The sequence below is a fragment of the Bombus fervidus genome, chromosome 9, assembly GCF_041682495.2.
Source record: "Bombus fervidus isolate BK054 chromosome 9, iyBomFerv1, whole genome shotgun sequence".
Lineage (NCBI taxonomy): Eukaryota > Metazoa > Arthropoda > Insecta > Hymenoptera > Apidae > Bombus > Bombus fervidus.
Genome location: NC_091525.1, coordinates 14,636,460 through 14,660,384, shown reverse-complemented (window position 1 = coordinate 14,660,384; position 23,925 = coordinate 14,636,460).

Genomic DNA, 23,925 nt, shown 5'->3' with positions numbered 1-23,925 from the left:
AACTCTGTCGAAAGCATTCCAACTCTGTCGAAAGCATTCCAACTCTGTAGAAAGCATTCCAACTCTGTAGAAAGCATTCAAACTCTGTACAAAGGTATTCCAACTCTGTACAAAGGTATTCCAACTCTGTCGAAAGCATTCCAACTCTGTCGAAAGCATTCCAACTCTGTAGAAAGCATTCCATCTCTGTAGAAAGCATTCCAACTGTGTACAAAGGTATTCCAACTCTGTAGAAAGCATTCCAACTCTGTAGAAAGCGTTCCAACTCTGTAGAAAGCGTTCCAACTCTGTAGAAAGCGTTCCAACCCTGTAGAAGGCATTCCAACTCTGTACAAAGGTATTCCAACTCTGTCGAAAGCATTCCGACTCTGTACATAGGTATTCCAACTCTGTAGAAAGCTTTCCAACCCTGTAGAAAGCATTCCAACCCTGTAGAAAGCATTCCAACCCTGTAGAAAGCATTCCAACCCAGTAGAAGGCATTCCAACTCTGTACAAAGTTATTCCAACCATGTAGAATGCATTCCAACTCTGTAGAAGGCATTCCAACTCTGTAGAAGGCATTCCAACTCTGTAGAAGGCACTGCAACTCTGTAGAAGGCACTGCAACTCTGTAGAAGGCATTCCAACTCTGTCGAGAGCATGCCAACTCTGTCGAGAGCATTCCAACTCTGTCGAGAGCATTCCAACTCTGTCGAGAGCATTGCAACTCTGTCGAGAGCATTGCAACTCTGTCGAGAGCATTGCAACTCTGTCGAGAGCATTGCAACTCTGTACAAAGGTATTCCAACTCTGCCGAAAGCATTCCAACTCTGTAGATAGCGTTCCAACTCTGTAGAAAGCGTTCCAACCCTGTAGAAGGCATTCCAACCCTGTAGAAGGCATTCCAACCATGTAGAAGGCATTCCAACCATGTAGATAGCATTCCAACCATGTAGAAAGCATTCCAACCCTGTAGAAAGCATTCCAACCCTGTAGAAAGCATTCCAACTCTGTCGAGAGCATTCCAACTCTGTCGAGAGCATTGCAACTCTGTACAAAGATATTCCAACCCTGTAGAAAGCATGCCAACTATGTACAAAGGTATTCCAACTCTGTGCAAATGTATTCCAACTCTGTAGAAAGAATTCCAACCCTGTACATAACATTCTGACTCTGTACAAAGGTATTCCAACCCTGCAAAAAGCATTCCAACCCAGTAGGAAGCATTCCAACTCTGTACAAAGGTATTCTAACCCTGTAGAAAGCATTCCAACTCTGTACAAAGGTATTCCAACTCCGTCGAAAGCATTCCAACCCTGTAGAAAGCATTCCGACCCGATAGAAAGCATTCCAACCCTGTAGAAAGCATTCCGACCCGATAGAAAGCATTCCAACTCTGTACAAAGGTATGCCAACTCTGTCGAAAGCATTCCAACTCTGTACAAAGGTATGCCAACTCTGTCGAAAGCATTCCAACTCTGTCGAAAGCATTTCAGCCCTGTAGAAGGCATTCCAACACTGTAGGAGGCATTCCAACCCTGTAGAAGTCATTCCAACCCTGTAGAAGTCATTCCAACCCTGTAGAAAGCATGCCAACTATGTACAAAGGAATTCCAACTCTGTCGAATGCATTCCAACTCTGTCGAATGCATTCCAACTCTGTAGAAAGCATTCCAACTCTGTCGAATGCATTCCAACTCTGTAGAAAGCATTCCAACTCTGTATAAAGCATTCCAACCCTGTACAAAGGTATTCCAACTCTGTCGAAAGCATTCCAACCCGGTAGAAGGCATTCCAACTCTGTACAAAGTTATTCCAACCATGTAGAATGCATTCCAACTCTGTAGAAGGCATTCCAACTCTGTAGAAGGCATTCCAACTCTGTAGAAGGCACTGCAACTCTGTAGAAGGCACTGCAACTCTGTAGAAGGCATTCCAACTCTGCCGAGAGCATTCCAACTCTGTCGAATGCATTCCAACTCTGTAGAAAGCATTCCAACTCTGTAGAAAGCGTTCCAACCCTGTAGAAGGCATTCCAACTCTGTAGAAGGCATTCCAACTCTGTAGAAGGCACTGCAACTCTGTAGAAGGCACTGCAACTCTGTAGAAGGCATTCCAACTCTGCCGAGAGCATTCCAACTCTGTCGAGAGCATTCCAACTCTGTCGAGAGCATTGCAACTCTGTCGAGAGCATTGCAACTCTGTCGAGAGCATTGCAACTCTGTCGAGAGCATTGCAACTCTGTCGAGAGCATTGCAACTCTGTACAAAGGTATTCCAACTCTGCCGAAAGTATTCCAACTCTGTAGATAGCATTCCAACTCTGTAGAAAGCGTTCCAACCCTGTAGAAGGCATTCCAACCCTGTAGAAAGTATTCCAACCCTGTAGAAAGCATTCCAACCCTGTAGAAAGCATTCCAACCCTGTAGAAAGCATTCCAACCCTGTAGAAAGCATTCCAACCCTGTAGAAAGCATTCCAACTCTGTCGAGAGCATTGCAACTCTGTCGAGAGCATTGCAACTCTGTCGAGAGCATTGCAACTCTGTACAAAGATATTCCAACCCTGTAGAAAGCATGCCAACTATGTACAAAGGTATTCCAACTCTGTACAAAGGTATTCCAACTCTGTACAAAGGTATTCCAACTCTGTAGAAAGAATTCCAACCCTGTACATAACATTCTGACTCTGTACAAAGGTATTCCAACCCTGCAAAAAGCATTCCAACCCAGTAGGAAGCATTCCAACTCTGTACAAAGGTATTCTAACCCTGTAGAAAGCATTCCAACTCTGTACAAAGGTATTCCAACTCTGTAAAAGGAATTCCAACCCTGTACATAACATTCTAAATCTGTATAAAGGTATTCCAACCCTGCAGAAAGCATTCCAACTCTGTACAAAGGTATTCCAACCCTGTAGAAAGCATTCCAACCCTGTAGAAAGCATTTCAACCCTGTGGAAAGCATTCCAACCATCTAGAAAGCATTCCAACCCTGTACAAAGGTATTCCAACTCTGTAGAAAGCATTCAAACTCTGTACAAAGGTATTCCAACTCTGTCGAAAGCATTCCAACTCTGTCGAAAGCATTCCAACTCTGTCGAAAGCATTCCAACTCTGTCGAAAGCATTCCAACTCTGTAGAAAGCATTCCAACTCTGTAGAAAGCATTCAAACTCTGTACAAAGGTATTCCAACTCTGTACAAAGGTATTCCAACTCTGTCGAAAGCATTCCAACTCTGTCGAAAGCATTCCAACTCTGTAGAAAGCATTCCATCTCTGTAGAAAGCATTCCAACTGTGTACAAAGGTATTCCAACTCTGTAGAAAGCATTCCAACTCTGTAGAAAGCATTCCAACTCTGTAGAAAGCGTTCCAACTCTGTAGAAAGCGTTCCAACCCTGTAGAAGGCATTCCAATCCTATCGAAGGCATTCCAACTCTGTACAAAGGTATTCCAACTCTGTCGAAAGCATTCCGACTCTGTACATAGGTATTCCAACTCTGTAGCAAGCTTTCCAACCCTGTAGAAAGCATTCCAACCCTGTAGAAAGCATTCCAACCCTGTAGAAAGCATTCCAACCCGGTAGAAGGCATTCCAACCCGGTAGAAGGCATTCCAACTCTGTACAAAGTTATTCCAACCATGTAGAATGCATTCCAACTCTGTAGAAGGCATTCCAACTCTGTAGAAGGCATTCCAACTCTGTAGAAGGCATTCCAACTCTGTAGAAGGCACTGCAACTCTGTAGAAGGCACTGCAACTCTGTAGAAGGCATTCCAACTCTGTCGAGAGCATGCCAACTCTGTCGAGAGCATTCCAACTCTGTCGAGAGCATTGCAACTCTGTCGAGAGCATTGCAACTCTGTCGAGAGCATTGCAACTCTGTCGAGAGCATTGCAACTCTGTACAAAGGTATTCCAACTCTGCCGAAAGCATTCCAACTCTGTAGATAGCGTTCCAACTCTGTAGAAAGCGTTCCAACCCTGTAGAAGGCATTCCAACCCTGTAGAAGGCATTCCAACCATGTAGAAGGCATTCCAACCATGTAGAAAGCATTCCAACCATGTAGAAAGCATTCCAACCCTGTAGAAAGCATTCCAACCCTGTAGAAAGCATTCCAACTCTGTCGAGAGCATTCCAACTCTGTCGAGAGCATTGCAACTCTGTCGAGAGCATTGCAACTCTGTACAAAGATATTCCAACCCTGTAGAAAGCATGCCAACTATGTACAAAGGTATTCCAACTCTGTGCAAATGTATTCCAACTCTGTAGAAAGAATTCCAACCCTGTACATAACATTCTGACTCTGTACAAAGGTATTCCAACCCTGCAAAAAGCATTCCAACCCAGTAGGAAGCATTCCAACTCTGTACAAAGGTATTCTAACCCTGTAGAAAGCATTCCAACTCTGTACAAAGGTATTCCAACTCCGTCGAAAGCATTCCAACCCTGTAGAAAGCATTCCGACCCGATAGAAAGCATTCCAACTCTGTACAAAGGTATGCCAACTCTGTCGAAAGCATTCCAACTCTGTACAAAGGTATGCCAACTCTGTCGAAAGCATTCCAACTCTGTCGAAAGCATTTCAGCCCTGTAGAAGGCATTCCAACACTGTAGGAGGCATTCCAACCCTGTAGAAGTCATTCCAACCCTGTAGAAGTCATTCCAACCCTGTAGAAAGCATGCCAACTATGTACAAAGGAATTCCAACTCTGTCGAATGCATTCCAACTCTGTCGAATGCATTCCAACTCTGTAGAAAGCATTCCAACTCTGTCGAATGCATTCCAACTCTGTAGAAAGCATTCCAACTCTGTATAAAGCATTCCAACCCTGTACAAAGGTATTCCAACTCTGTCGAAAGCATTCCAACCCGGTAGAAGGCATTCCAACTCTGTACAAAGTTATTCCAACCATGTAGAATGCATTCCAACTCTGTAGAAGGCATTCCAACTCTGTAGAAGGCATTCCAACTCTGTAGAAGGCACTGCAACTCTGTAGAAGGCACTGCAACTCTGTAGAAGGCATTCCAACTCTGCCGAGAGCATTCCAACTCTGTCGAATGCATTCCAACTCTGTAGAAAGCATTCCAACTCTGTAGAAAGCGTTCCAACCCTGTAGAAGGCATTCCAACTCTGTAGAAGGCATTCCAACTCTGTAGAAGGCACTGCAACTCTGTAGAAGGCACTGCAACTCTGTAGAAGGCACTGCAACTCTGTAGAAGGCATTCCAACTCTGCCGAGAGCATTCCAACTCTGTCGAGAGCATTCCAACTCTGTCGAGAGCATTGCAACTCTGTCGAGAGCATTGCAACTCTGTCGAGAGCATTGCAACTCTGTCGAGAGCATTGCAACTCTGTCGAGAGCATTGCAACTCTGTACAAAGGTATTCCAACTCTGCCGAAAGTATTCCAACTCTGTAGATAGCATTCCAACTCTGTAGAAAGCGTTCCAACCCTGTAGAAGGCATTCCAACCCTGTAGAAAGCATTCCAACCCTGTAGAAAGCATTCCAACCCTGTAGAAAGCATTCCAACCCTGTAGAAAGCATTCCAACCCTGTAGAAAGCATTCCAACTCTGTCGAGAGCATTGCAACTCTGTACAAAGATATTCCAACCCTGTAGAAAGCATGCCAACTATGTACAAAGGTATTCCAACTCTGTACAAAGGTATTCCAACTCTGTAGAAAGAATTCCAACCCTGTACATAACATTCTGACTCTGTACAAAGGTATTCCAACCCTGCAAAAAGCATTCCAACTCTGTAAAAAGAATTCCAACCCTGTACATAACATTCTAAATCTGTATAAAGGTATTCCAACCCTGCAGAAAGCATTCCAACTCTGTACAAAGGTATTCCAACCCTGTAGAAAGCATTCCAACCCTGTGGAAAGCATTCCAACCATCTAGAAAGCATTCCAACCCTGTGCAAAGCATTCCAACTCTGTACAAAGGTATTCCAACTCTGTAGAAAGCATTCAAACTCTGTACAAAGGTATTCCAACTCTGTCGAAAGCATTCCAACTCTGTCGAAAGCATTCCAACCCTGTAGAAGGCATTCCAACACTGTTGAAAGCATGCCAACTATGTACAAAGGTATTCCAACTCTGTCGAATGCATTCCAACTCTGTACAAAGGTCTTCCAACTCTGTAGAAAGCATTCCAACTCTGTAGAAAGCATTCCAACTCTGTAGAAAGCGTTCCAACCCTGTAGAAGGCATTCCAACCCTATAGAAGGCATTCCAACTCTGTACAAAGGTATTCCAACTCTGTCGAAAGCATTCCAACTCTGTACAAAGATATTCCAACTCTGTAGAAAGCATTCCAACCCTGTAGAAAACATTCCAACTCTGTAGAAAGCATTCCAACTCTGTAGAAAGCATTCCAACTCTGTACAAAGGTATTCCAACTCTGTCGAAAGCATTCCAACTCTGTCGAAAGCATTCCAACTCTGTAGAAAGCATTCCAACTCTGTAGAAAGCATTCAAACTCTGTACAAAGGTATTCCAACTCTGTACAAAGGTATTCCAACTCTGTCGAAAGCATTCCAACTCTGTCGAAAGCATTCCAACTCTGTAGAAAGCATTCCATCTCTGTAGAAAGCATTCCAACTGTGTACAAAGGTATTCCAACTCTGTAGAAAGCATTCCAACTCTGTAGAAAGCATTCCAACTCTGTAGAAAGCGTTCCAACTCTGTAGAAAGCGTTCCAACTCTGTAGAAAGCGTTCCAACCCTGTAGAAGGCATTCCAATCCTATCGAAGGCATTCCAACTCTGTACAAAGGTATTCCAACTCTGTCGAAAGCATTCCGACTCTGTACATAGGTATTCCAACTCTGTAGAAAGCTTTCCAACCCTGTAGAAAGCATTCCAACCCTGTAGAAAGCATTCCAAACCTGTAGAAAGCATTCCAACCCGGTAGAAGGCATTCCAACTCTGTACAAAGTTATTCCAACCATGTAGAATGCATTCCAACTCTGTAGAAGGCATTCCAACTCTGTAGAAGGCATTCCAACTCTGTAGAAGGCACTGCAACTCTGTAGAAGGCATTCCAACTCTGTCGAGAGCATGCCAACTCTGTCGAGAGCATGCCAACTCTGTCGAGAGCATGCCAACTCTGTCGAGAGCATGCCAACTCTGTCGAGAGCATTGCAACTCTGTCGAGAGCATTGCAACTCTGTCGAGAGCATTGCAACTCTGTCGAGAGCATTGCAACTCTGTACAAAGGTATTCCAACTCTGCCGAAAGCATTCCAACTCTGTAGATAGCGTTCCAACTCTGTAGAAAGCGTTCCAACCCTGTAGAAGGCATTCCAACCCTGTAGAAGGCATTCCAACCATGTAGAAGGCATTCCAACCATGTAGAAAGCATTCCAACCATGTAGAAAGCATTCCAACCCTGTAGAAAGCATTCCAACCCTGTAGAAAGCATTCCAACTCTGTCGAGAGCATTCCAACTCTGTCGAGAGCATTGCAACTCTGTCGAGAGCATTGCAACTCTGTACAAAGATATTCCAACCCTGTAGAAAGCATGCCAACTATGTACAAAGGTATTCCAACTCTGTGCAAAGGTATTCCAACTCTGTAGAAAGAATTCCAACCCTGTACATAACATTCTGACTCTGTACAAAGGTATTCCAACCCTGCAAAAAGCATTCCAACCCAGTAGGAAGCATTCCAACTCTGTACAAAGGTATTCTAACCCTGTAGAAAGCATTCCAACTCTGTACAAAGGTATTCCAACTCTGTAAAAAGAATTCCAACCCTGTACATAACATTCTAAATCTGTATAAAGGTATTCCAACCCTGCAGAAAGCATTCCAACTCTGTACAAAGGTATTCCAACCCTGTAGAAAGCATTCCAACCCTGTGGAAAGCATTCCAACCATCTAGAAAGCATTCCAACCCTGTGCAAAGCATTCCAACTCTGTACAAAGGTATTCCAACTCTGTAGAAAGCATTCAAACTCTGTACAAAGGTATTCCAACTCTGTCGAAAGCATTCCAACTCTGTCGAAAGCATTCCAACCCTGTAGAAGGCATTCCAACTCTGTAGAAAGCATGCCAACTATGTACAAAGGTATTCCAACTCTGTCGAATGCATTCCAACTCTGTACAAAGGTATTCCAACTCTGTAGAAAGCATTCCAACTCTGTAGAAAGCATTCCAACTCTGTAGAAAGCGTTCCAACCCTGTAGAAGGCATTCCAACCCTATAGAAGGCATTCCAACTCTGTACAAAGGTATTCCAACTCTGTCGAAAGCATTCCAACTCTGTACAAAGATATTCCAACTCTGTAGAAAGCATTCCAACCCTGTAGAAAACATTCCAACTCTGTAGAAAGCATTCCAACTCTGTAGAAAGTATTCCAACTCTGTACGGAGCATTCCAACTCTGTAGAACGTATTCCAACTCTGTACAAAGTTTTCCAACCCTGTCCAACGTTCTCCAATGGTGTCCAATCGTGTCCCGCGGGGTCCAACGGTGTCCAACGTCGTCCCACGTTGCAGTCCAGTCTAGATCATCCAAAATTCTTTTCGCGGCTTTAGGTGACCCAAACTGGACTGGTGCGTAGTTCTTAGCTTGGCATCGTTTTCCAAAGATTAATCAAGTGATCAATTTTTGGTAAACGATGCCAATTACCAGGTCTCACCACGAGGAGGTGACTACGCACGAGACCCGCCCATGAATTATTTAACATTACGTATCGGTCTCGACATTCAACCTATTGGCAAGAATATCGAGTTCTGACTCTACTCCATCATGGGCCTGCGTAAAGAGATAGTTATTTCGTAGCCTAACCGCGAAACACCTATCTCCTACGCAGCAGTTACACGAATCTTTACAAACGTAAAACAAAGCTTACACGGCGCAATATCTCCCACACAACGCAACATTATCTCACTCACACGATTACATCGATCGGTACAAACATCGTACAATAATTTGCAACCCTATCGGCATCATTCCGTATCAAAGATACATTTCTCTAACTTGGAACGAATGCAAAGAAATGGGGCTACTATGGAAAAGGAGCCCCAACAATCAGACGATGAAGAAAAACCGCGGCTCGCCCGGAACGAACGTAATCGCGATCTCTCGAAAGAACTAACAAACCTACGTGACGTACCCCCGTGCACCAGATAACTCACAGATTCAGTGGAAGCGCAAGCATTGACCTTCGCTCGATTCCTGTCACGTCGTTTGGATCTTATCACGGTCGATGGCACTTACCGATGATACCAGTGTCCAGCAAATGGGCTTGCAATTTAACACACTCCAACTGAACAGTTGAACCCGGGAAGGGACCGCTGAACAGGATTACAAAGGCAAGGCCCCAACTGAACAGTGGGGTCCACCCCCGCGAGTTCGAACAGAATTACGGAGGACATTAAATGCAGGTCCCCTGTCCAAGTACCGAAGTACCAATCGGACAGTATTGCAGAACTGCGACTCAATCGTCAACAGATTCACAGGTATCACCAGCGTGATGACAACGCCCGCGATTCGAGGCAAACAACGAGCAGTCGTCGAGTAGTCTACAAGACAAGAGGTGTCCTTGGGCGACCAGCGAATCCAAAGAGTTGTCCCGTGTACGTTAACCCGCACGTACCCGGAATACGCGCGAGCGAGTACGCCACGCGGCAGTTTGAAAGAACTGAGCGATCGTGAAACGATAAATCGCGGGAACAATTTTTCTAATGTGGTAAGCGAGGTGATCAAGAGAGAAAAGAATTTTATTTTTTCAAAGATAAAACTCGAAGAATGGATTCCAAGATAGACAAGTATCGTTCTATAGAATGAGCTTACAGTGCATTACAATACATAACATAGGTATCTACCTTATGACTAATTAGGGCTAAAACGCACGCATCCCACGATGTCCCACGTCGTCCCACGGTGTCCCACGTCGTCCCACGGTGTCCCACGTCGTCCCACGGTGTCCCACGTCGTCCCACGGTGTCCCACGTCGTCCCACGGTGTCCCACGTCGTCCCGCGGTGTCCCACGTCGTCCCACGGTGTCCCACGTCGTCCCACGGTGTCCCACGGTGTCCCACGTCGTCCCACGGTGTCCCACGGCGTCCCACGGAGTCCCACGGCGTCCCACGGTGTCCCACGGCGTCCCACGACGTCCCACGACGTCCCACGACATCCCACGTTGCAGTCCAGTGTAGATCATCCAAAATTCTTTTGGCGGCTTTTGGATATTCACACTGGACCAACGGTATCCAACGGCGTCCAACGGTGTCCAACGGTGTCCTACGGTGTCCCACGGCGTCCCACGGCGTAACACAGCGTCCCACGGCGTAACACAGCGTCCCACGTCGTAACACAGCGTCCCACGTCGTAACACAGCGTCCCACGTCGTAACACAGCGTCCCACGTCGTAACACAGCGTCCCACGTCGTAACACAGCGTCCCACGTCGTAACACAGCGTCCCACGTCGTAACACAGCGTCCCACGTCGTAACACAGCGTCCCACGTCGTTCCACGGCCTCCCACGCTGCAGTCCAGTGTAGGTCATCCAAAATTCTTTTGGCGGCTTTTGGATATCCACACTGGACCAACGGTATCCAACGGTATCCAACGGCGTCCAACGGTGTCCCACGGCGTCCCACAGCATCCCACGGCGTCCCACAGCATCCCACGGCGTCCCACAGCATCCCACGGCGTCCCACAGCATCCCACAGCATCCCACGACATCCCACGGCGTCCCACGGCGTCCCACGGTGCCCCACGGTGTCCCACGGTGTCCCACGGTGTCCCACGGTGTCCCACGGTGTCCCACGGTGTCCCACGGTGTCCCACGGTGTCCCACGGCGTCCCAAGGTGTCCATCGGTGTCCCACGTTGCAGTCCAGTTTAGATTATCCAAAATTCTCTTCCTATTTTTTCTTGATCTAAACTGGACTGTATTAGCATGGTTCTTAGCTTGGTATCGAATTATTGTACAATGTTTGTACTGATCGATATAATTGTTTTCCAAAAATTAATCATCTGATTAATCTGCGAAAAAGATTACATTGAGCAGTACAAAATTGTACAATAATTCGCAATCGTACTGGTAACATTCTATATCAAAGATACATTTGTCTAACTTGGAACGAGAGAAGGAAAATGAAACTATTGACACTGCATATACAATTTAAAGTCTTGCAAAAGATACATACGACTCGTTGTACTAAACTTATGAAAATATCGAGAAGTTATATTACTCCAACGTGATCGCAAAATGTTTCTTTTAAAAATGGGAAAACAGGAAGAAACCTGAACAATCAGGCAATGAAAGAAAAATCATTTGGGTATCTAGCATACATATTTAATATGCTATGAAATTTTCAAATATGTAACTGAAATGTATTTTCTGTAAATTGATAAATTTGAAACAAACATATTTACTGGATTTAGTATATGAAAGAAACAGGCATCTTCAAAACGATAACATTTTATACATGAAAAATAAACTAGTACTAATGATCAATTATAGGTCAAATTACTATTGATTAAATTTTAGCGAATATAGAGAATCATTTGTATCTTTTTAATCGAAACTAGGGTTACGTTGAATACAAGAATTTTAAGTAATAGAATTTAAACTGAATTAAAAATTAAAAATTTCATTTAAAATAACTAAGATGAGAGAAAACCCGCTTATTAGAAAATCACTTGCTTCGTCTTTTAACTTTTAACAGTATCTGTTATTTCCTACAACAACATAGTGACTTGCAACATAATGTACCGAAAGAGATGCACATAAATAATTTTGTTCAGAATTTTTGTTACAAACGTGACGATTATCGCGAATGAACTTTTGTTTCATGCAAATTGTTACGCCACGAGGCTCAGTAAAGATCATATTTCCAACCGTCGCTCGCGGTCCTTCAGCGTCGCAGATATATCCTCTTATCTGCCCGACGAAAAACATACATTGTATCGACGATCGCATAGTTGTCACCAGGCAGCGAGTTCTGGAACCGTCGATTTCGGACCGTTATTTCTAACAAAGAAGTCGGCCTGCGTGATCATTATGCGCTCGTCGATAGAATGTATGTTTTTCGTCCGGCAGATAAGAGGATATATCTGCGACGCTGGAGGAACGCGAGCGACGGTTGGAAATATGATATCTACTGAGCCTCGTGGCGTAACACAAATGAAATTCGAATATTTATAAAATTCTACATTACTGTTAAAAGATTAAAAATATCGCGGTCGAAAATATTCTAAAAGTTATGGTTCTAAGAACGAACAATCACCAGCATTAATTCCAATCGCAATGAATTAAATTTTAAAAAATATTTCAAGCCTTCATAGCAACATTAAGATATTTCATTATAATACTTTTTTACGCATGAAATCGCTCACAATTTCATACATGTAAATATATATTACATATACATACATGTAAGAAATGTATGTAATGTAATAATGTAAATATATACATGTAAATATAAATTATACATTCGTAATAAAGTTCTGTATTTTAGCAGTCATGGTAACGTTAACGCTGAGAAAGGAATATGTCTTATAGCAGTATTTTCAGTAATAAACGTAGTAATAAGAGGTGCATTAATAAGGGACGCTGAAAAAGAAACAAAGCAGTAGCCAGAAGGGCTACTAAAATTCGATCGTCTTCCACTCTATATAAACCCGATCAACGCGCCGAGAGTGGAACTGAATATTCTTGTTTCGCAACGCTAATTTACTACTAATATTTATGAAGCAAAAAATTCTCAAAATCAAACGCGAAGAGTGCTTTGTTATATCTGCAATATCAATTAATCTATCATTAAAAAAAAAAAAAAAAAAAAAAAAGAAAAGTCTGAAAATTCCCGAAACTTGAGACGCAACGCTAATAAATTTAAATCTACGCACTCGTATTTAAACAATACGCAACACTAATAGCGAGAGATCGTAGTGCAACCATTTAGGAGGTTGCTGATGAACGACCACACTTGCACAGCTCTTGCAGCTGTATCGTGTGATCCAGGAACAGTGTCCGACAAATACAGTCGGAAGGTTTGGGCATTCTGTAAACGCAACTCTACTTAACAAAACGCGATCATTCGTTGTCGCAACGCTAAAGGGAAAAATAAGTAGAACTCGCGATGGAACAACATCGCAACGCTAACTCTTAAAGTGAATTTAATGAAAATTATTATTTACTATATGAAAAAGCAACTTTAAATATTCTGGTATTGCTACTTGCAATACTATAAAATTAATTAAACACTTTTATAATCTAATTTTAAACAATGCAAAACAGGAAAAATTCTAAAAATTGCAAAAGGCAATCGCGATATAGTAATTCGCAACTCTAAAGCAAACGCGATTATCATTTTATCGCAACTCTAATACAACCCGTAATTAATTTATCGCAACACTAATAAGAAAAATCACGAGTGGAGGGCTGACATATCGCAGTGCAACCATTTAGGAGGTTGCCGATGAACGATCACACTTGCACAGCTCTTCCAGCTGTATAGTGTGAGCCAGAAACAGTGTCCGACAAATGCAGTCGGAGGGTTTGGGCATTTTATAAACGCAACTCTACTTAAGAAAACGCGATCATTCATTATCGCAACGCTAACAGGAAAAATTAGTAGAACTCGCGATGGAACAATATCGCAACGCTAACTCTTAAAGAGAATTTAATGAAAATTATTCTTTACTATATGAAAAAGCTACTTCAAATATTCTGATACTGAAACTTGCAATACTATAAAATTAATTAAACACTTTTATAATATAATTTTAAACAACAGAAAAAAGGATAAATTCTGATACGTATAGTTCTATAAGAAATTCTAAAAATTCATAATAAAATTTGCAAAAGACGATTCACAACTCTAAAGCAAACGCGATTATCATTTTATCGCAACTCTAATTCAAACCGTAATCATTTTCTCGCCACACTAATGCAAAGCCGCGATGTTATTTCGCAACTCTAATACAATCCGTGATTAATTTGTCGCAACACTAATACGAAAAATCGCGATTGGCCCGATGGGACGATGGACCGATATATACATCGGTCAAAAAGGCAAAGACTACTACTACTACTACTACTACTACAAATACTAAAAGCGAACATAGTGACAAAGTAGTAACAATAATGACTTCCCATGCTCTGGATGACCCAGAAGATGGGGAGCCATTAGTAGTTGCCCTCTTGAGTGACAGTTTGTCGGGCCTCTTCGGCTTATAGCCTCTTCTTTCTTCGGGCGCAATGCCCGCTGAAACTTAAATCTAAGCTCGAGTCTTCTAAATCGCAAACAAAAAAAAAAACTTATAAAATAAAAATATAAACCGCGGAAGCTGATTGAAGTGCACATGGACTGACCAACGATCACAGCGGTGATCGTTGCTCACTCGCACGTGCGTGCTCGAGCGATAAACGTTCGTTTCGAGCCCACTCGCGACCGCGACCGCGAAATTCGAAAAATCGAGAGGAAAAACCAGAGACGAGAGCATGCTCTACTCGTGCCAGTTTCACCGTCGATTTTTCAAATCAATTTCCAGAAACAGGTTGGTCACACGAAAATGTGCCTACCCGACCAGAGACTGTGCCAACCTGTCCGGCCCTACCTACTTATAATTAACAGACACACCAGAAAGTATACTACCTATCCTACCTAGCGCTATATTTAAAAAATGGCAAAACGGGCACACCAACACACTCGCTCCACGGTTCTCACACAAACGCTCGGGCGCAAAGGTCCTACACTAGAGAGGACGTCCCGGGACGCCTCCGACACCCGAGCTTAGCAAACATACACACTCTAAGGTACGTACCTTTTTCCTGAAATCGACCGACGAAGGCTAGTGATCATTGCGTACAACGTGATAAAACACGTCTGCAGAAATTATATTTTTTAAATGAATATAAGTAAACTTGGAATTATAATTGCAATTTATAGCAATATTATGAGTGCATATACACTTAATCGCGTGGATGATATTATCACAAAATGTGATTGTATCGAGACGTAAATTGAATCGATATATGTCTCGATATTTTTAATAATTGAAGTTTTAACGAATGAAAAAAAGCGACGCAATTCCACGGCCTAATAACACGCATACACAATGTGGAAATTACGTCGTGCACGATACACTAACGCATCGTCAGTCGCTGAGAAATTATTACATTACTTAATTCTAGATCATCGTGCCCAATGTCTTTCTCCCATTCAAGTAGCACCTGGGCACGTGAATGAGATCCTGACAATGGGCACGGAAAGGGTTAAACCTGAAAATCCTGATCTAAAAAGATGATTAGTTTGTCCAATTTTTATTTAACGGACTAACTTTCGTTGATTTTATATTTCATTATTTCGATTCATATTGTAATAACTCTACTTTATTAATTTCATAAATAAGAACAAAATTTTAATATCGCAAAAGAGGTAGCGTTAATTGAAAAAAGATTAAGATTCGATCAAATGGAACAGTTGACTCTAAATATATTACTAAGAAAGAAATAGTCTCAGGCGATCTCTTTATCAAAGCACATACTCGAAAATGCAGAAGCAGTGTTCAAAATTATTGCTTTGATTAAAACATCTGCCTGTCGCGAAGTGTCTTCTTGCACGTAAAATTTCACACATTTTTGTACGGAAAAAGATGAATTTTGCTTAATATTGACTTACCTGATAAACGTGACTTAATATTGTCACGATCAATTCATTGCTAAAAATCAAGTATATTTATATGTCATACAGGTATATTCGTGTAGATATTTGCCATTTGCAAATATTCATACGGAATATTAACCCGCATATTTATAAATAACACGAATATATTCGGAAATGTATATGTTTAACCTAACTATTAAAAAACTAATTATTATAATCGCGATATGCAAGAAGACCTATCCTAAACTAATAAATTTGAAAAAAGAATGTTACTACTCGCGGGTATAAAAAATACCCGCGGTCACTATGCTCGCAAGAAATTCTACGTAATACAACCGGTCACCCGTGCCGATTCGGACCTTTCATCCTACGACATGATTGAGTGACCGGAGGAACAGAAATGCATGCGACTCACCGTTCGATGCGAAGAAACAGAGGACGTTACCCTGGATGCTGTGGTATCCCAGCGAATATCATCAGGGAGACTAACATCAGACAGGAATCGTTGAATGGCCAATGGTAGCAACGGGGGTTGCGAAAAATCTGTTACAAAAGAAAACATGATGAGTGATTGCTGACTATTTGAAAAGTTGGAGATAATGAAAAATGAAGGTTTCTTAATTTTAGTAATAATAAAGATTGAAATTCTAATAAACTTTGATTAGTATAAAAACTGAAACTCTAATACGAAAGTTCAAAATCTAAAAATTAAGAATCTAATGATTTCTTAAATATGTTAATTATTTGTTTCATAATTCGGTATTAAGACTTTAACACTTATTTTATTTTAATGAAAGATTAACCACAGAAAACACTAACCTCCCAAATTTTCAATCAAATTGTATTCTTTAATTGATAGTGATCAAAGAAAAGTATACCGAATAGATATAATAGAAGTACGATATGTAAAAATACTTACATTCTTGGCCTTTGAGCCACTGTTAAAACATTCTCAAAGAAGATGAAGAAGTTGAAGCAGTGATATGCCTATAACAGAACATGAGATATCATTAATATCGTTAATACGTAATAACAAACTTGAAACTTTAGCAATAATAAAGAGTAACGTCTAATAAATATGTAAATTGGAGCTCTAATACAAAAGTTTTGAAAACAAAACATTCAGTGATTTTTTATGCGTATCAGACGGTTTTATCGTACTTTAATATTAAGACTTTAAGATTTTATTTCAATTAAAAAGGACGTTTACAGCTTTCTAAAATATCAATCATTTTTATTTTATAATTAACAATATTTCAAACAAAATATAATAAATAGAACAAATTGAAATACAATATATAAAACTACTTACATTCTTGAGCTCCTGGAGAGGCTTTATCCTCTTGAGGGTGGCACTGACTCTAATACCGAAAACGAATATTCAAAAAAATAAATGTATAAAAAAGAAAAAGAAAAGACTACGTTACCACGATCGCGTAAATTATAATCGGCGAACAAGAACTCTAATATCGCGTACAAATTTGATTGATAAAATTTTATTATTTTCGCGTGTGATTATTCGATCGAATTTAATCAAAACTATCGTGATTTTAAAATATTGAAAAGAAACTATCGCGTAACAAACACTGACTCTACAACCGCATTGCGCGCGGTCACAAATATTTCCTGAAAATAAAGCTGTTTAAGGGCGGTGGTGAGGGTGGGGTTGGAAAGGAAGCGAAACATCGTTTCGACAATTTTCTTCTTTTTCCTATCGGACGTTTACTTAGAAAATACTGCTACTTTTTTACACTCAAAAATTATTATTAAGAAATTGGAATAAGTTTGAAAAATATTATTTAGTTGAAAATTGTGAGATATTTCTCGATAGCCAACAAATCCTTACGAATACCGTGAATGCGGTGCAATCGTTTGCAAGAATTATATTGTTCGTAATTAGAATATATACTGTGAATTTTCGTTATTAGAATACGAAATATACATTACACTAATACACTATAGTCGCGTGTTATAAATATTGGAAAATATTTGCAAGAATTCAAAAGTTCACCACTAAATATACTTAAAGAATACTGCACAAACGCGCGCGAAACCTTGCTTCGAGGTATTTGAATCTAACTGTTGTTAGGGTGCAAGTTTATGACGTTAACTGTAGCAAATTCACATATTGTAGCAAGAAAAATTGAATTCAGATAAGTAAATTGTTTTGACATAACTCAATTTAAACAATAAGATAATTCGTTAAAAATTTGTTTCAAATAAGAGAATGATTTCATACATAGGAAATAGAACATTAATTTATTTAATCGTCTTTATGTTCATTTTAGTATTCCAAGTAATTAAGAAATTATCTATTATGAAATATGTATCAAATATACTTTAAAATAAATATAAATTGTATATCAAACGTAATCCATATTCGAATAAAAAGACAACAGAATTTTTCATACAAAACTGTCTTAGTTAAAATATACTTATCGGATTGATCCTTAATAGTCTTTGCATCCATATGTCAATTTTTCTATTACTTTTATGTTATCTCGGCTTTCGACAAATAATTTACTCGAAAAATTACTAGAAATTAAAACAAATGTATAAAATAATTAAATGAAATTATAGTCTAGATTCAGTGGAAAAGAAGAATAGATTTTTATATTTCGTTCCAAGTCAGAAAAGTATCGATGTACAGAATGGGCTTACAATACACTTGTCCCACGGTGTCCAACGGTGTCCCACGGTGTCCAACGGTGTCCAACGGTGTCCAACGGTGTCCAACGGTGTCCAACGGTGTCCAACGGTGTCCAGCGGTGTCCAACGGTGTCCAACGGTGTCCAACGGTGTCCAACGGTGTCCAACGGTGTCCAACGGTGTCCAACGATGTCCAACGGTGTCCAACGGCGTCCCACGTTGCAGTCCAGTCTAGATCATCCAAAATTCTTTTCGCGGCTTTTGCTGACCCAAACTGGACTGGTGCGTAGTTCTTAGCTTGGCATCGTTTTTCAAAGATTAATCAACTGATCAATTTTTGGAAAACGATACCAATTACCAGGTCTCACCACGAGGAGGTGACTACGCACGAGACCCGCCCATGAGTTATTTAACATTACGCATCGGTCTCGACATTCAACCTATTGGCAAGAATATCGAGTTCTGACTCTACTCCATCATGGGCCTGCGTAAAGAGATAGTTATTTCGTAGCCTAACCGCGAAACACCTATCTCCTACGCAGCAGTTACACGAATCTTTACAAACGTAAAACAACGCTTACACGGCGCAATATCTATCTCCCACACAACGCAACTTTATCTCACTCACAACGATTACATCGATCGGTACAAACATCGTACAATAATTCGCAACCCTATCGGCAACATTCCGTATCAAAGATACATTTGTCTAACTTGGAACGAAAGAAAAGAAATGGGGCTACTATGGAAAAGGAGCCCCAACAATCAGACGATGAAGAAAAACCGCGGCTCGCCGGGAACGAACGTAATCGCGATCTCTCGAAAGAACTAACAAACCTACGTGACGTACCCCCGTGCACCAGATAACTCAAAGATTCAGTGGAAGCGCAAGCATTGACCTTCGCTCGATTCCTGTCACGTCGTTTGGATCTTATCACGGTCGATGGCACTTACCGATGATACCAGTGTCCAGCAGATGGGCCTGCAATTTAACACACTCCAACTGAACAGTTGAACCCGGGAAGGGACCGCTGAACAGGATTACAAAGGCAAGGCCCCAACTGAACAGTGGGGTCCACCCCCGCGAGTTCGAACAGAATTACGGAGGACATTAAATGTAGGTCCCCTGTCCAAGTACCGAAGTACCAATCGGGCAGGATTGTGGACCTGCGACTCAATCGTCAACAGATTCACAGGTATCACCAACGTGATGACAACGCCCGCGATTCGAGGCAAACGACGAGCAGTCGTCGAGTAGTCACCAAGACAAGAGGTGTCCTTGGGCGACCGTCGAATCCACAGAGTTGTCCAGTGCACGTTGACCCGCACGTACCCGGAATACGCGCGAGCGAGTACGCCACGCGCCAGTTTGAAAGAACTAAGCGATCGTGAAACGATAAATCGCGGGAACAATTTTTCTAATGTGGTAAACGAGGTGATCGAGAGAGACGAGATTTATATTTTTCGTTCCAAGATGGATAAGTATCTTTATACGGAATGAGCTTACAATGCACATAACATAGGTATCTATCTTATGATTAATTAAAGCTAAAACGCACGCATCCCACGGTGTCCCACGGGGTCCCGCGATGTCCCACGATGTCCCACGGTGTCCAACGTTGCCCCCGCGGGGGGGTCTTAGTTCAGTCTAGATCACCAAAATTATTTTGGATGATCAAGACCAGACTATATTCAAGTAGTTTTTAGCTTGATATCGTTTTTCAAATAATAATACTAATATTCAAAATAGTACTTGGTGTATTATTATTTGGAAAACGATACCAATTACCGGGACCCACCACGAGGAGGTAACTACGCTCGGGTCCCATTTACATAAACAGTTTTTAAGCATTGGAAGCAGAGATGTAAAATTATTTTATAACAAAGAAGTAGCGCGTATTGAAATTTATTAATTAGAATGGCTGTATTACGTGGATCTGCATAATCATACTTGAATATTGAACTTATCATCGAAGAAACGAAACCATGCAAGATACCAATTGTAGTGCGTATGGATGAATACGGTGTTGTTTCCTTGGTTTTGTGCAGACATGGAAAATTACATTTCATCCATAGACACTCAATAGGTACACTCTGCGTTACCACTGGTTTTATATGAAATAGTGAAATGAGAAATTAAATACTTTAGAATTTAAAATTAAAAAATAATGCTATATAGAAATACAATAGCACTTCAGGGACTTGAAAGATTTCGTAAATATTAAATAAAACAAAATAAATCATTAATTTACTCACAACGAATTGATGGTATTCATTTAAATCAATGAATGTAGAGTTGTTTCCAATTAATGGTACAACTGTTATAAATTAAGAGCATAATTACTTTAAATTAATGGGAGGATATAGTTATAAATTATTGGTATAATTGTTAAGAATTTATGGAGTAATTGTTTTAGATTAATGGCTTAAATGCTATAAATTAATAATTTAAATGTTGTAAATTAATAGCTTAAATGCATAAAATAACAGTTTAAATGGCGTAAATTAATAGCTGAAATGTTGTAAATTAATAGCTTAAATGTTATAAATTAATAGCTTAAGTGTTATAAATTAACGGTTTAGACGTTATAAATTACTAGTTCAATGTTATTGTTAATATTTTTTGTTTATTTACCGTATATTTAAGTTCTCCTTCGATGTTCACTATCCGGCAGTTCAGGCGCTAAAGAGCTCGCGCGCCACTTCTGGGTCCCTTATATACCTTTACAAAGTATCGAGATGTCAATCAAAGGGTAACGATCTTTTGACAAAGCAAAAGATGGTTTTTCCATTATAACAAAATCACATTGACCATTCTTTAATTTTTATCGTAAATGGGCGCCTTCAACGATTTAATACGATATCCATTTTTATCGTTTTAATAGTTTCTACAAGCTAAAACTATATTCACACTTCTTTGATACTAGTTTTCGATTATCAGTTAGTTTGAACAGAAAGGGAAACAAAGCCTAACGGCAGTCGATGACGTTACTGTGAAATAAGTTAAGGTATTAAATAATAAATGTTCTTGTATTAAATGTTTTTTTTTCTTGAATAACACCTACATCACTGTATGCGATATTTAAAATTCTTATTTAATACTTACTTATAAGTCAAGTTCTCTTTTAATGCCTCTCAAATTAAACGAGTAAATTTACTCGTTATAGTAGTAACATAAAATGGCCCTTTTTTCTTCATTGGCGCCTGCATCGATGTAAGTGATACAGATATTAATTATGTAGCGAATAATATTCTTCGCTAGATCTATCAAAGGATTTATTAGGCTATTAGCGAGAGATTTATTGATCCTTTAAAGAATGGTTTAATTGCTATAAATTAAAGTTTTAAATGTTGTTAATTAATGTTCCCATTGGCATAAATTAGTAGTTTAATTGTTATTAATTACTCGCCTAAATGTTGTTAATTATTAGTTAGATTGTTATAAATTAATGGTCTAAAAGTTGTTAATTAATTGTTTGATTGTTATAAATTAATGGTATAACTGTTATTAAGTAATGGCTTAAATATTACAAATTAGTGCTTTAATTGTTCTTCAGTAATGGTTCAAATGTTGTTAATTAACGGTTTGATTGTTATAAATTAATAGCTTAAATGTTACAAATTAATAGCTCAAATGTTATAAATTAATAGCTTAAATGTTATAAATTAATGGCTTAGATGATATAAATTAATAGTTTAAATGTTATAAATTAATGGTTTAAATGTTATAAACTAATAGTTTAAACATTACAAATTAATAGCTTAAATATTATGAATTAATAGCTTAAATGTTATAAATTAATAGCTTAAATGTTATAAATTAATAGCTTAAGTGTTGTAAATTAACGGTTTAGACGTTATAAATTACTAGTTCAATGTTATTGTTAATATTTTTTGTTTATTTATCGTATATTTAAGTTCTCCTTCGATGTTCACTCTCCGGCAGTTCAGGCGCTAAAGAGCTCGCGCGCCACTTCTGGGTCCCTTATATACCTTTACAAAGTATCGAGATGTCAATCAAAGGGTAACGATATTTTGACAAAGCAAAGGACGGTTTTTCCATTATCACAAAATCACATTGACCAATTTCTTAATTTTTATCGTAAATAGGCGCCTTCAACGATTTAATACGATATCCATTTTTATCGTTTTAATAGTTCCTACAAGCTAAAACTATATTCACACTTCTTTGATACTAGTTTTCGACTATCAGTTAGTTTGAACAGAAAGGGAAACAAAGCCTAACGGTAGTCGATGACGTTACTGTGTTAAGGTATTAAATAATTAGATAGATAAAATTCATATTAAACATTATATTATATTATCGATATTGGTTCATTTACTCGTGCTAATTACAAAAGAAAATGTTCTTTTTTCTTAAATAACACCTACATCACTGTGTCCGATATTTAAAATTCTTCTTTAATGCTTACTTAAAAGTCAGGTACCTTTTTAATTCTTCTAAAGTTAAACAAGTAAATTTACTCGTTATAGTTGTAACATAAAATGGCTTTTTTTCTTCGATACCGCCTGCATCGTGATACTGATATTAATTATGTAGCGAATAATATGAATTAATTGGCTGTAATCGCGATTAGGTATTTCTTCGTTAGATCTATCAAACGATCTATTAGGCTATTAGCGAGAGACTTATTGATTCCTTGGAGAATGGTTTGATTGTTATAAATTAATGTTTTAAATGTTGTTAATTAATGTTCCCATTGCTAAAAATTAATAGCTTAATTGTTATTAATTAGTTGCTTAAATGTTGTTAATTATTGGTTGGATTGTTATAAATTAATGGTTTAAAAGTTGTTAATTAATTGTTTGATTGTTATAAATTAATGGCATAACTGTTATTATGTAATGGCTTAAATATTACAAATTATTGCCTTAATTGTTTTTAAGTAATGGCTTAAATGTTGTTAATTAACGATTTGATTGTTATATATTAATGGCTTAAATGCTATAAATGAATAGTTTAAGTGTTATAAATTAATAGCTTAAATGTTATAAATTAATAACTTAAATGTTATAAAGTAATAGTTTAAATGCTGTTGAGTGATAGTTTAAATGTCATAAATTAATGGTTTAAATGTTATGTTCTTGTTTCGCAACTCTAACTTACTATTAATGTTTATGAAGTAGAAAATTTTCAAAATCAAACGCGAAAAGTGCTTCGTTATATCTGCAGTTTCAATTAACCTACCATTTAAAAAAGGAAATTCTGAAAATTCCCGAAATTTGAGACGCAACGCTAATAAGTATAAATCTACGCACTCGTATTTAAACAATAGGCAACACTAATAGCGAGAGATCGCAGTGCAACCATTTAGGAGGTTGCCGATAAACGATCACGCTTGTACAGCTCTTGTAGCTGTACGTGTGATCCAGGAACAGTGTCCGACAAATGCAGTCGGAGTGTTTGGGCAGTTTGTGAACGCAACTCTACTTGACAAAACGCGATCATTCGATCATCATTTCCTCTCCCTCCCTCTCACTCTCACACACACACTCTCTCACTCTCACTCTCTCTCTCTCTCTCTCTCTCTCTCTCTTTCCTCCCACTCGATCTTCTGCGTATATATTTTCCTTTCACGGCTGTCTCCGTACCGCGTCATAATTCTTATCAATGCTTACACAATAAATACACCGTAATTATCACCA